This window comes from Sinohyriopsis cumingii, chromosome 13 (genome assembly GCF_028554795.1).
Source record: "Sinohyriopsis cumingii isolate HCF-2022 chromosome 13, ASM2855479v2, whole genome shotgun sequence".
NCBI lineage: Eukaryota > Metazoa > Mollusca > Bivalvia > Unionida > Unionidae > Sinohyriopsis > Sinohyriopsis cumingii.
In genome coordinates this window covers 30806145-30818262 of record NC_142973.1, presented here as the reverse complement: position 1 = coordinate 30818262, position 12118 = coordinate 30806145, and positions in this window count along the sequence as shown.

Sequence of the window (12118 nt, the reverse complement as noted above, 5' to 3'; positions counted from 1 at the left end):
AGATACATACACATATTATATACTGTTGTATAGCTTGGACTCTTTGTTTCACATCTATAGTCTTAGCATCGAAATATGTGGCACCATCACAAAACGGCATGGGTAGAGGCATGTATCAAGGATATGAAGATCGGTAAATTCGCATGCGATACTAATTAAAAATTAATTTTTTCTTCATTATAACATATTTTATTGGCATAGATCAATTTAGACTGATGAGAACCTTATACATTGATATGAAATAAAGACGTGATTAATAAGATACATACACACACTATATATACTGTTGGATAGCTTTAATTCTTTGGTTTGTTGGCCTCCATCACAGCATATAGATTTGCTAGCCAGAAGATTTGTTGTTGTTGTGGGGTTTAACGCCATTTTTCAGCGCACGATAGGCTATGCATGGCGGCCAGTATTAATGGTGGAGGAAGAACCCGGGAAAACCCCGGGAAGAACCACAGACCCATGAGAAGCTACTGGCAAGCTTTCTCACATAACCACATGAGCCGAATCCGAGACTCGATCCCACGCAGACAGAGGTGAGATGGCAGTGATCCGTAACGGAGAGCGCTTTAGACCACTCGGCCACTCGGGGCACCCTCGCCAGAAGAGCGTTGCATCATGGGTAAATAAGGGGAATTAATAATTATAGGGACGGAACAACTGTTATTGAACAGGTATATATATATATATATATATATATATATATATATATATATATATATATATATATATATATATATATATATATTTATATATATATATATTAGCTGTAAGCCTAAATATGGACCTAGCATCTACGTAGAATTAAATCCGTCTCTGATGCACGTTTTATTTTGACCTAATTGTCTGATTATAGGTACATGCAACATCTTGACATCATGTAAGCCAGTTTATTCGGTACGTAAGGTCATAAGTCATATAGCATTACTGGAACATAAGTGGCGTCAACAAGTTAAAAGCAAAATTTATATTGTTATTTGAGTTTAAATGATAAATATTCAGTTTGTTATTATAAAGCCATTATCACTCGTGCGTACATGTGATCCGTTCAATCAGACACCCATCTACCCACCCATGTGAAGTTATAACAATTCAAGAGTCAAATGAGAAAACCAGTTTTAAGTTTCACTAACATTACAAAAAAAATCGCACATCATGTCATCTGTGATACTCGGTACAATATTAGATAATGGGATTTTAGAGAAAAGGATTGTAAAAAAGGAATCATAAATTTCATTCTTCGCCATGGCGTTACAGAAAATCAATGGTAGGTTAAGAACTATGAGGTCGAGTTGTCGAATGACATGGAACACCAGCATGCAACGAATTCTTAAATTTGACTGTAATATTAACTCAACTCTTTTCAGAAGAAATCATAAGATCAGTTTGATATTGTTACCGAGAGAGACTGCCAAATGCTGAATTTCATCATTAAAGACTCAGTCCTAATACAAAAATTGACAGAGCCGAAAGATATGGAGAGAAATAGAGATAAACTGATAGCATTACCTGATTTGTATGCTGTCCAACGTAGAATGACGTCAGTGTATTTTGTAGGAGATGAGCAAACTTAGCTTATGCAGAAGAAACGTGCTTACATCGCTAGGAATATGTTATGATCTTCAGCATATTTTCATTTTTTAAACAATCTAACCTTTGGTTCTTTTCTGGATATTTATGTTTCTTAGCAAACTTCATTGAAAGACGGTTTGGAGCTTTGCAACGCTCAACTCTTTCACTTGCATTCAAACTTCTTGTTGACGCATTTATTTTGAAGCATCCCGTATTGCAGGTCTGGAAATCTGACACGTATTGTTGTAAGGGAATGCTATGCGCGCGTAGCCGCTTTTAAGAGATATTGGAAAAATGTCAATTTGAGCAAGCAAAGTTGTTATGTTTCTTGAAAAATGGACCAGATTTTAAGATACGATTGTAAATTTGATCATTAAAAGACAGACACAAAACCCAACCAGCTAACCACCACACTTTTTGTCTTTATTATTTATTAATTGACTAATCCCCAGTCCACACTTATCTACCACCATCCATCTGTCATTCGAAATTCAGTAGAAGTCAAGACCAATATTATCTTAGGTAATGTAGGATCCACCACTTAAATCATACCTGTTGTGTGAGGTTTGTTTCACATTCAGAATTCAAAATGGAGCCGTTACCAATCTTGTTCCGGCAACACACGATTCATTAAACAATGATACATGTTGTGTGGGGTTTGCTTAGCTAAGTGGATGTATTCTATCCTTAATGATTTGATACCAAGAAAAAGATAATGCTTTATTATTATTGTTTCATGACTATTATTTTTCCAACTAAAATTCACGAAAATTTCACAATGAATTCAAAACGTATCCGTAAAATGACAAATTTCTCGACATCAATATTTTTTTGTTTAATCCCCTTTTCAAACGAGTCGTTAACTTTTGAGTTTCCATATGATATTTGCTCTTTTGCCCTGAAAAGGTAAATATTCAGATACCACTATTTCGACTTCTGAAGTCACTTTTTGAAGAAATTAATGATATTGCCATTTTCGCAAATCCCAGCGCTTCTTACCATTATCTAAGAAAGCTTTTAGCTCCACTGTCCTCAAAGAGATACAATGAAACCAGATACTGCTTGAGCTCCGACGACGTTTGTTTCTTCGCAACATGTTGCAAGTCTCTTTAGCTGCTGATCATCACTGAACCCACTCAGAAAATGTTAAGATTTTCCCAAACGTCCTGGGCAGCATGGATAGATACACACGAAATTACAGAATTCAACATTATGTCTTTGGTGATTCCTGTCTTACTTTTGCCACATGATCGCAGGGCAAGATGTGGACAAAAGCTTTAGGAATGTTATCTATTTCAAGCAAGTAGGCGAAATGAAAGATACACCAGGGATAATCTGAAACCGTGAAGAAAAAAGAATGTGCCGTTTGCGGAAGATTTGTGGGCATCAAGTGCTTATTTTCGCACAAAGAAACTTCCCCGCGCGGATTACATTCCCAAGAAAACAAAATTTTGGTTTATTGTATGAAATTTAAAGCAATCTCAAGATAACCGACGTAAGCAATTTGCACTTTTGACTCGTGAAATGTACAAACTTAAATATTTTGTCAAAATATATTCATTCACTGCGCTATGGGTCATGATGAGTATTGAAGAATTATATAGGGTGTCTTTAATGAACACTGTTTGTATGCGTGGTTCATGAAAATAAGAATTTAATAAATATTCGAAATCGTAAGACATTACTAAACGTACTCATTACAAAAAGACGAGCGATTCTGTCAGCAATAGACTGCACACTATGATCCATTTTATTCTTTTTGTGGTATATGCAATATGATGAAATCAATGGGTTTTTTTTATTGCTACACCAGTAACATGCAATTGACTATCCTGCATACATCAAGCGGCCTGTTTAGAATACACAATGAGGCAGTTGTCGAGTGACTGTGGTGATATAATCCCTACCGATATACATTCGTTTTGAAGCCAGTGGCTTTTGCAGACACAGACAATATATTTGGTCACACGATGATTTTTTTTTAAAAAGTGTCAAAGACTCGAGTTGGTGTTATCACGAAAAGTCAATTTTGTTTTCAAACATACATCTTTTGTATATTTTCTTTGCAATGTTTTGCATTAGACAACTAGAGATAAGTTTCCTGTAAATAATTTGAGCCATTTTGCATGTCTCTTGGGCTGTTATTAATGCAATGGTATTCAACTGAAACTATCGACTCCAAACTTTTTAAAGTTTATTTCCTTCTTGCAAAAAGAAAGAAACATTTACAACGAAGCTATACAGTGTCTATAATATTTTATAAGAATCATTTTATGGCATACCTAAATCTTTATTATTCAGTATGCAATATATCTGCATATAATTAGTATTTTAATTTAGTAGATTTATTATTAACATTAGTGTTCAATTCCTGATAACGTATTGCTTTACAACTTGTGGACCGGCATAGTAAATACATTCATCCATCATTTACCGACATAAGATGTTACAACTGTTATTATTATTCAAAGGTTCAGAGAAAAGAAAAGATATGTGTCGTCCAATTTGCATCATTAAAATGTGAATCATTCACATCTTTATCCCAACAAAAGTTTCGAATAGCAGACCGAGCTGAGGAAGTTAAACGAGATACACAGACCAAGGCTGTCTCTACCTGTTTGGTCTGAGAAAAGGTGGATGATGCTTGTGAACCAATACCGGATGAATACAAAGAGGAGCACGGATACCACTGTGGATGTTACCACAGGTTTAAAATGAACCTATCCAGACTGAAATTATCACCCGTATATTATCAGAACTTGCAACGTGTGCACCTAGAACTCCATTCCAATCTTCTAATACCGCTCCGGTGACCTAGTGGTTAGAGCGTCCGCCTGGGATGCGGGAGTTCGTGGGTGCGATCCCTGATCGAATCATACCAAAGACATATAAAAATGTTACTAACAGCTGCCTCGCTTGGCGCTCAGCTTTAAGAGGTTAGTGTTAGGACTGGTCAGCCTGGTGTCAGGATAATGTGACTTGGTGGGACATCATGCCACATGTCTGTGGCATGATGCCCGAGTGCTAGACATCACTATAAACTGTCACATTGCAGACATCGCAGCGATATGACTGAAAAATTATTAAAGCTACATTAACAATCCAAATCACACACACACACACACACACACACACACACTCTTCTAACGGGTCAGGTAATTTCAAGGCTTACTACATCTTTTTCAGCAAATAACGTTGAATGAAACAAAATGAAACAGAGGAGATTATAGGAAACAATCGAGCTTCAAAATTTGAATATGCTGAATAGAAATCAATTGTTGAAATAGCGCTGAGGAGTGTGGTTGAAAAATTACTCACAGAATAAGCGATTATAACTTGTTTGTTTTTAAAGGCAAATGTTGGATTATTGTACTTAAAATGTCGGCAAATAATGGATTAGTGCATTTACAATGCCGATAAGTAATGTATTAGTGCATTTTCACTGTCGGTAAAAAATGAATTAATGTTTTTACAACGCCGGTAAAAATCGATTAATGTCTTTACACGGTCGGTAAATAATAGATTTGTGTGTGTGTGTGTGTGTGTGTGTGTGTTTGGTTTGGATTTTTAACACCAACTGTGCATCTCAAACACATTTGCAAGGTACTATTCGTGTGTTGTTCTGAATCAAAGAGAAAAATTGTTATTGTTTTTTATTACTTTCTGCCTAAAGGGCTCGACGTATCTCAGCAACATAGCAAACTCATCCGTTTCCCACCGACTCCCAACATAACACGTATGTAATTTTCTGTATGTATTAAATTCAATAATAACTTTGTGTTACAATTATAACTGAAAATTTATACACATGAAAATAAAGCTTTTGACAGTAGTTTAGACATATTTTCTTCTGCACGTACAAGTTGATAGTATAGTTTTGAAATAAACCGAGTAGAAGTTGTTTTACCCTAAACAGTGAAGTTGGCTTCCATTTAATTTTAATGTGTTACTGTTTAAAATACCTTTCATCACAAGCAATAACATTTATTTCTTGATTGTTTCAAATCGCTCTTCTGACCTAATACTGAGCTATCTTTAGAAGCAGGATCTGTTTCTCTTCATATGGTTTGTAATGCATTCAATGAAAGATGAAAGATGGCTACGTCATATGGAATCCATTACTATCAACATCACTCTGCACTTTCTTAATGCTGTCAGAAGTGGGATAAACTTGCATTTGACGATAAATGTGATCGCTTTCAAATGAGTCGGTTCATAGACTTGAAATAAAATTTGGCCTATAATTAAAACACTTAAACGATGTAGTTTTGATTCAGTTCAATTTTATGTTCGTAGTTTATAAACTGTAGTAATACTCTTCTGAAAGCAGTGCTATGGTTTTAAGCCATAAATCATTGAAGAAAAGTATATGGACTTTTGTACATAGTGTACACTGGTATACAATTCGGAATGAGTAATTGTTTAAATTATATGTATTATTCTGTATTATTGCATACATATCTATTTTGTCATGGAGTTACTCAGTATTTATGGTTCAAATCGATGTTGGTATATTGTTTCAAACAGATCGAAACCAATCAGATTTCACTGGCACTTGTGGAGCAAATTATTTTGACCAGAAATAAAATAAGATTTTACAAATTATTGACATGATGGGCGAGCGATAACTATCCTTTTCCATAAATCAAACCATTAGACCAAAATCGCTATACATGAATAAACGAGTAGATTAAACAGCGTGGTAAAATGTAATCGAGTGATACACCACGTGATAATCTTACGGCGTGTATGGTATTGTAAAGATGAACACATCCACTGCAACAATGCTCGTCTGTAGTGAACGCATGGTAACTAATAATCAACGGCTAGTCGCTCATATTGGCTGATGTTTGTGTTTGGAAAACGAGCTGTAATATTCGTGCAAGAAAACATGGTACAACAATTGAAAGTTTAAAGAATCCAATGTGCAAATACAAGAGTTTAACTATTCTGTAAATTTGTGCCTAACTACGATCTCAGATTAAATTATTCTCAAAAATTATACTGTCCAGCAGCAGTCTTTTCTTTATAGAGCTAAATTATTTGGTTACATTTCCTGTTTAAACCAATGCCAAAAGGCATTTGAACACAACACTTTGCAAGTCTGTTTCAACAAATGCCGTCAGGCATTTGAACATGAACAGTTTGGACGTGTTTCAACAAAAGCAATCAGGCATTTGAACACAACACTTTGGACGTATGTTTCAACAAATGCCATCAGGCAGTTGAACATGAACACTTTGGACGTCTGTTTCAACAAATGCCATCAGGCATTTGAACATGAACAGTTTGGACGTCTGTTTCAACAAATGCCATCAGGCATTTGACCATGAACAGTTTGGACGTGTTTCAACAAAAGCCATCAGGCATTTGAACATGATCACTTTGGACGTCTGTTTCAACAAATGCCATCAGGCAGTTGAACATGAACACTTTGGACGTCTGTTTCAACAAATGCCATCAGGAATTTGAACACGAACACTTTGGGAATCTGTTTCAACCATAAATTTGAACATGAACAATTTAGATGTCAGTTTCAACAAATGCCATCAGGAATTTGAACATGAACACTTTGGAAGTCCGTTTCAACCATACATTTGAACACGAACAATTTGGATGCCTGTTTCAACAAATGCCATTAGGCATTAGAATATGAACACTTTGGACGTCTGTTTCAACAAATACCATTAGGCATTTGAACATGAACATTTTGGAAGTCTGTTTAAACCATACATTTGAACATTAACAATTTGGATGTCTGTTTCAACAAATGTCATCAGGCAGTTGAACATGAACACTTTGGAAGTCTGTTTAAACCATACATTTGAACACGAACAATTTGGATGTCTGTTTAAACAAATGTTACCAGGCAGTTGAACACGAACAATTTGGAAGACTGTTTCATACATAAATTTGAACATGAACACTTTGGATGTCTGTTTCAACAAATGCCATCAGGCAGTGGAACATGACCAATTTGGGTATCTGTTTCAAGAAATGCCATCAGGCAGTTGATGATGAACACTTTGGATTTCTGTTTCAACAAATGCCATCGGGCAGTTGACTATAAACACTATGGACGTCTGTTTCAACAAATGCCATCAGGCAGTTGATGATGAACACTTTGGATGTCTGTTTCAACCAATGCCATCAGGCTCTTGAACATAAACACTTTAGAGGTCTGTTACATATTTCAATTATAAAGGTGAGTATTATTGTTGATGTTATTAATTTTTTTTTTTTCTTAGTTAGATTAATTATTTTAATTGATTAGTTTAATTTGAATTCAGCGAGAGAGAGAGAAAGAGAGTATAATGATGATGTAAAAGTATTCGGCATGTTACTCACATGCAGGACTATTGATTCCCGTTGAGAATTGTTTCGATGTTCCCCGCATGTGTAGCTATAGCGGCGCAAACTTGCACGTGAATACCGTCTTAATTCCGCTGTTGCATGCCTTCTGTAAGCCAACATTTTCAGAGGCTTTAATTCCATATTAGCCATGCATGACAAGATACTGACATCTTTTAAGCAAAGAAAGCCTCAACACCGAAATAAGCAGTCAGCTTGTACAATTCTTTCCTGTTCTTATGACCTATGTAATTTCAGTGCATTTTCTAATTAGTAATCATCCGCTCAAGAAACTGAATGGATAGCTACACACAAATCCCTACACACAAATCAATCAGCCAAGTAAAATGAGCTGAATGAATGTTCCGTCGATGGAATCAAAACTATTTATTCCTAATGCTTTTTCTGTAAATACGTTATCCCATGTGGCTGTCTTTCGTGAGGGTCTGTAATGACCCAGTGTAGTGTTTCTAAAATAAACTTATGTTTCCAGAAGCAAATGCTCGGATCAAATTTGTATTTGATTTTCGAATCAGTTTTAAAGTTAACATATGAGGCAACTATTATGCTTTTAAATGTTACTTAGTGAAGCAGTAAACGGTGTGGCTGAAGTGTACACAGTTTCCATCTATACAGATTCGTTTTCTATTTTTTGTTTTTTTGTTTTTTTGCATAACAAAATTGTAAAAGTAACTTAAATTACAATTATAAGACTCTCAAAAGGTACGCCAGACATAGATACACACATATACGCTTATATAAATAACGAAAGATTATGCCGAAATTATTGAAGATAAGGAAGGACTAATCATTTATAATTGTTCATGATCATTCTCCTGTCACCATGTCTACAATTATACAGAAATAAAAGAGAATGCCTGAAGCATACGGATTATCCAAACGAGTATAATTTAGTGATTTATACTTCCGCAAAGATTGTAATTATATATGCGTAAGAGGCCTCGGGTGGCTGAGTATTGTAGGGCGATCACTGCCATCTCACATCCATCTTCGTGGATTCGTGCCTAGGGATCGGCCAATGTGCGCATTCTAAGCAAGCTTGCCAGTAGCTTCAATTGGTCGGCAGTTTTTCCTGTAGTGTTTCCAGATGCTTCATCCACAAGTTAAACCTTCCGCCATGTATAGTCTGGCATGTGCTAAAAATGAATCTAAACCGACAACAAAAACGACTTACTCATTGTGTTCACCTATAACAAAACACGAGTACTGAAAGACGTACAAATTGCGGTGCTGTCATTATGTATTATGAACTACATAAAAATTAGTTGTGTTCAGCAATACGTTTCCATGAAGAGTAACATGGCACTAAGTACTGACATTGTAACAAACGACGTTTTGTATTTTAGAAGTCTCAAACATTTAAGTATCGTCAGCGTTACAAACAATGCATATTTTTTTTGTAGAAGTGTATTACGACATTTATGTATTGTCATGGTAAAAAATAATGCAGTTTAATGTAGAAGTCTCAAACATTTAAGTATCGTCAGCGTTACAAACAATGCATATTTTTTTTGTAGAAGTGTATTACGACATTTATGTATTGTCATGGTAAAAAATAATGCAGTTTAATGTAGAAGTCTCTTCAATATTTTAGTATCGTCATTGTCACAAAAATGCATCGCATTTAGAAGTCTGTTATGCTATTAAATATCGTCATTGTCACAAATATGCACTGAATTTAGAAGTCTGTTATGGCATTAGGCATCGTCATTGTCACAAAGAATGCACTGAATTTAGATGTCTATTATAGCATTAAACAACGTCATTGTCACAAAGAATGCATTTAATTTAGAAGTCTATTTAGAGATTAAATATCGTCAATGTCATAAACAATGCGCTGAATTAAGAAGTCTATTATGAGATTAAGTATCGGCATTGTTACAAAAAATACATTGAATTTAGAAGTCTATTATGAAATTAAGTATCTTCAATGTCACAAACAATGCAGTGAATTTAGAAGTCTCTAATGAGATTAAGCATTGTCAATGTCGCAAACAATGCATTGAATTTAGAAGTCTATTATGAAATATAGTATCTTCAATATCACAAAAAATGCAATGAATTTAGAAGTCTCTAATGAGATTAAGCATTGTCAATGTCGCAAACAATGCAGTGAATTTAGAAGTCTATTATGAGATCAAGTATCATCAAAGTCACAAATAACGCATTGCATATAGAAGTGTTGTGAGATTAAGTATTGGAATCGTCACAAACAATGCACTGAATTTAGAAGTCTATAATGAGATTATGTATCATCATTGTCACAAACAATGCATTGAATTTAGAAGTCTATTATGAGATTAAGTATCGTCAAAGTCACAAATAATGCATTAAATATAGAAGTCTTGTGAGATTAAGTATCGGAATCGTCACAAACAATGCATTGAATTTAGAAGTCTATTATGAGATAAAGAGATAAAGAATCGTCATTGTCACAAACAATGCCTTAAATTTAGAAGTAAACTATGAGATTAAGTATCCTCAATGTCACAAACAATGCACTGAATTTAGAAGTCTTTTATGGCATTAGGTATCGTCATTGTCAAAAAGATGGCATTGAATTTAGAAGTATGTTATGGCATTAAGTATTGTTGCTGTCACAAAGAATGCATTACATTGTAGAAGTATGTTATGGCATTAAGCATTGTTGCTGTCACAATGAATGCATTACATTGTAGAAGTATGTTATGGCATTAAGTATTGTTGCTGTCACAAAGAATGCATTACATTGTAGAAGTATGTTATGGCATTAAGTATTGTTGCTGTCACAAAGAATGCATTACATTGTAGAAGTATGTTATGGCATTAAGTATCTTCATTATCACAAAGAATACACTGACTTTAGAAGTATTGTACGGCAATAAGGATCGTCATCGTCACAAAGAATAGATTGAGTTTAGAAGTCTGTTATGGCATAAATTATCGTCATTGTCACAAACAATGTATTGAATTTAGATGCCTATTATGATATTAAGTATTGTCATTGTCACAATGCATTGTATTGTAGAAAATTAGTCAGGTACGTCTGACTAGTCTTAGCCTATATACATGCTCCCAATAATATGTCTAAATTTGTAAGAGTTAATGGTTTAACTTCCTGACTAAACTGTATCATTGAGATTATCATTTTGCGGCACGTAATCTCCCGGTCCTAAATATATCTGCATGGGGCTCACTCTTCTTCTATATTAAAGAACGTAGCAGTTAGACCTATGTGTAAACTTGTATGTCAAAAAGAGCAGTTAGACCTATGTGTAAACTTGTATGTCAAAAAGAGCAGTTAGACCTATGTGTAAACTTGTATGTCAAAAAGAACAGTTAGACCTATGTGTAAACGTGTATGTCAAAAAGAGCTACTAAACCTTTAGGTAAGAAGACATGTGACATTCCTAGATATAGTACATATATGTGGAGTTGTTATTGAATGGAAATAACATAGAGTACAGATAGCTAGATAGGTAAATCATTATGTTTGCCTTTTGTTTAGTTGATTACCATACTGATAAAAGTCTCAAAGATTCATGCATTGAAGGGAACCGTTTAAGTCAGTTTCATTTTAACATTTAACATTCAACATTTTCAAAATCTATTTTTAAGACCATGAATTTTAGACCTTCCAATTATGATCTCAGAGTTTAGGCCAATTAGGCGTGACCCCTAAGACTTTCAAGTAATACTTCCATAGGCATATTCAGTCAAACGTTTGTTATTTCAATGCTTTTTTTGTTTCTTATTTGTCACTGTTTTGTGTAACTGCCTTCGGTAAAAAATTAAGGAGTGCCCGAACCACTTAGGCTAAAAATAAATTAATTGTTCACTTTCTCTGTCACATTATATAGGTGAAATTATCAAGTACCGTGGTTGCCCTTATAACCAGTCTAACTGAAGTGATATAATGCTACTATACACACTCGTGAGGTGTTGACATCATGAGGCATCTAAATCACTCTATGAACAATTGAAACATTAGCTTTATGATATCAACTTCCCTTGCACTGATGTCTAACATTGCATTACAAGTGCAATGTCTGATCTTGTATGTGTTCGAAAGCCTTATATCTTGTATGTGTTCGAAAGCCTTATATCTTGTATGTTCTTGAAAGCTTTATATCTTGTATGTGTTCGAAAGCCTTATATCTTGTATGTGTTCGAAAGCCTTATATCTTGT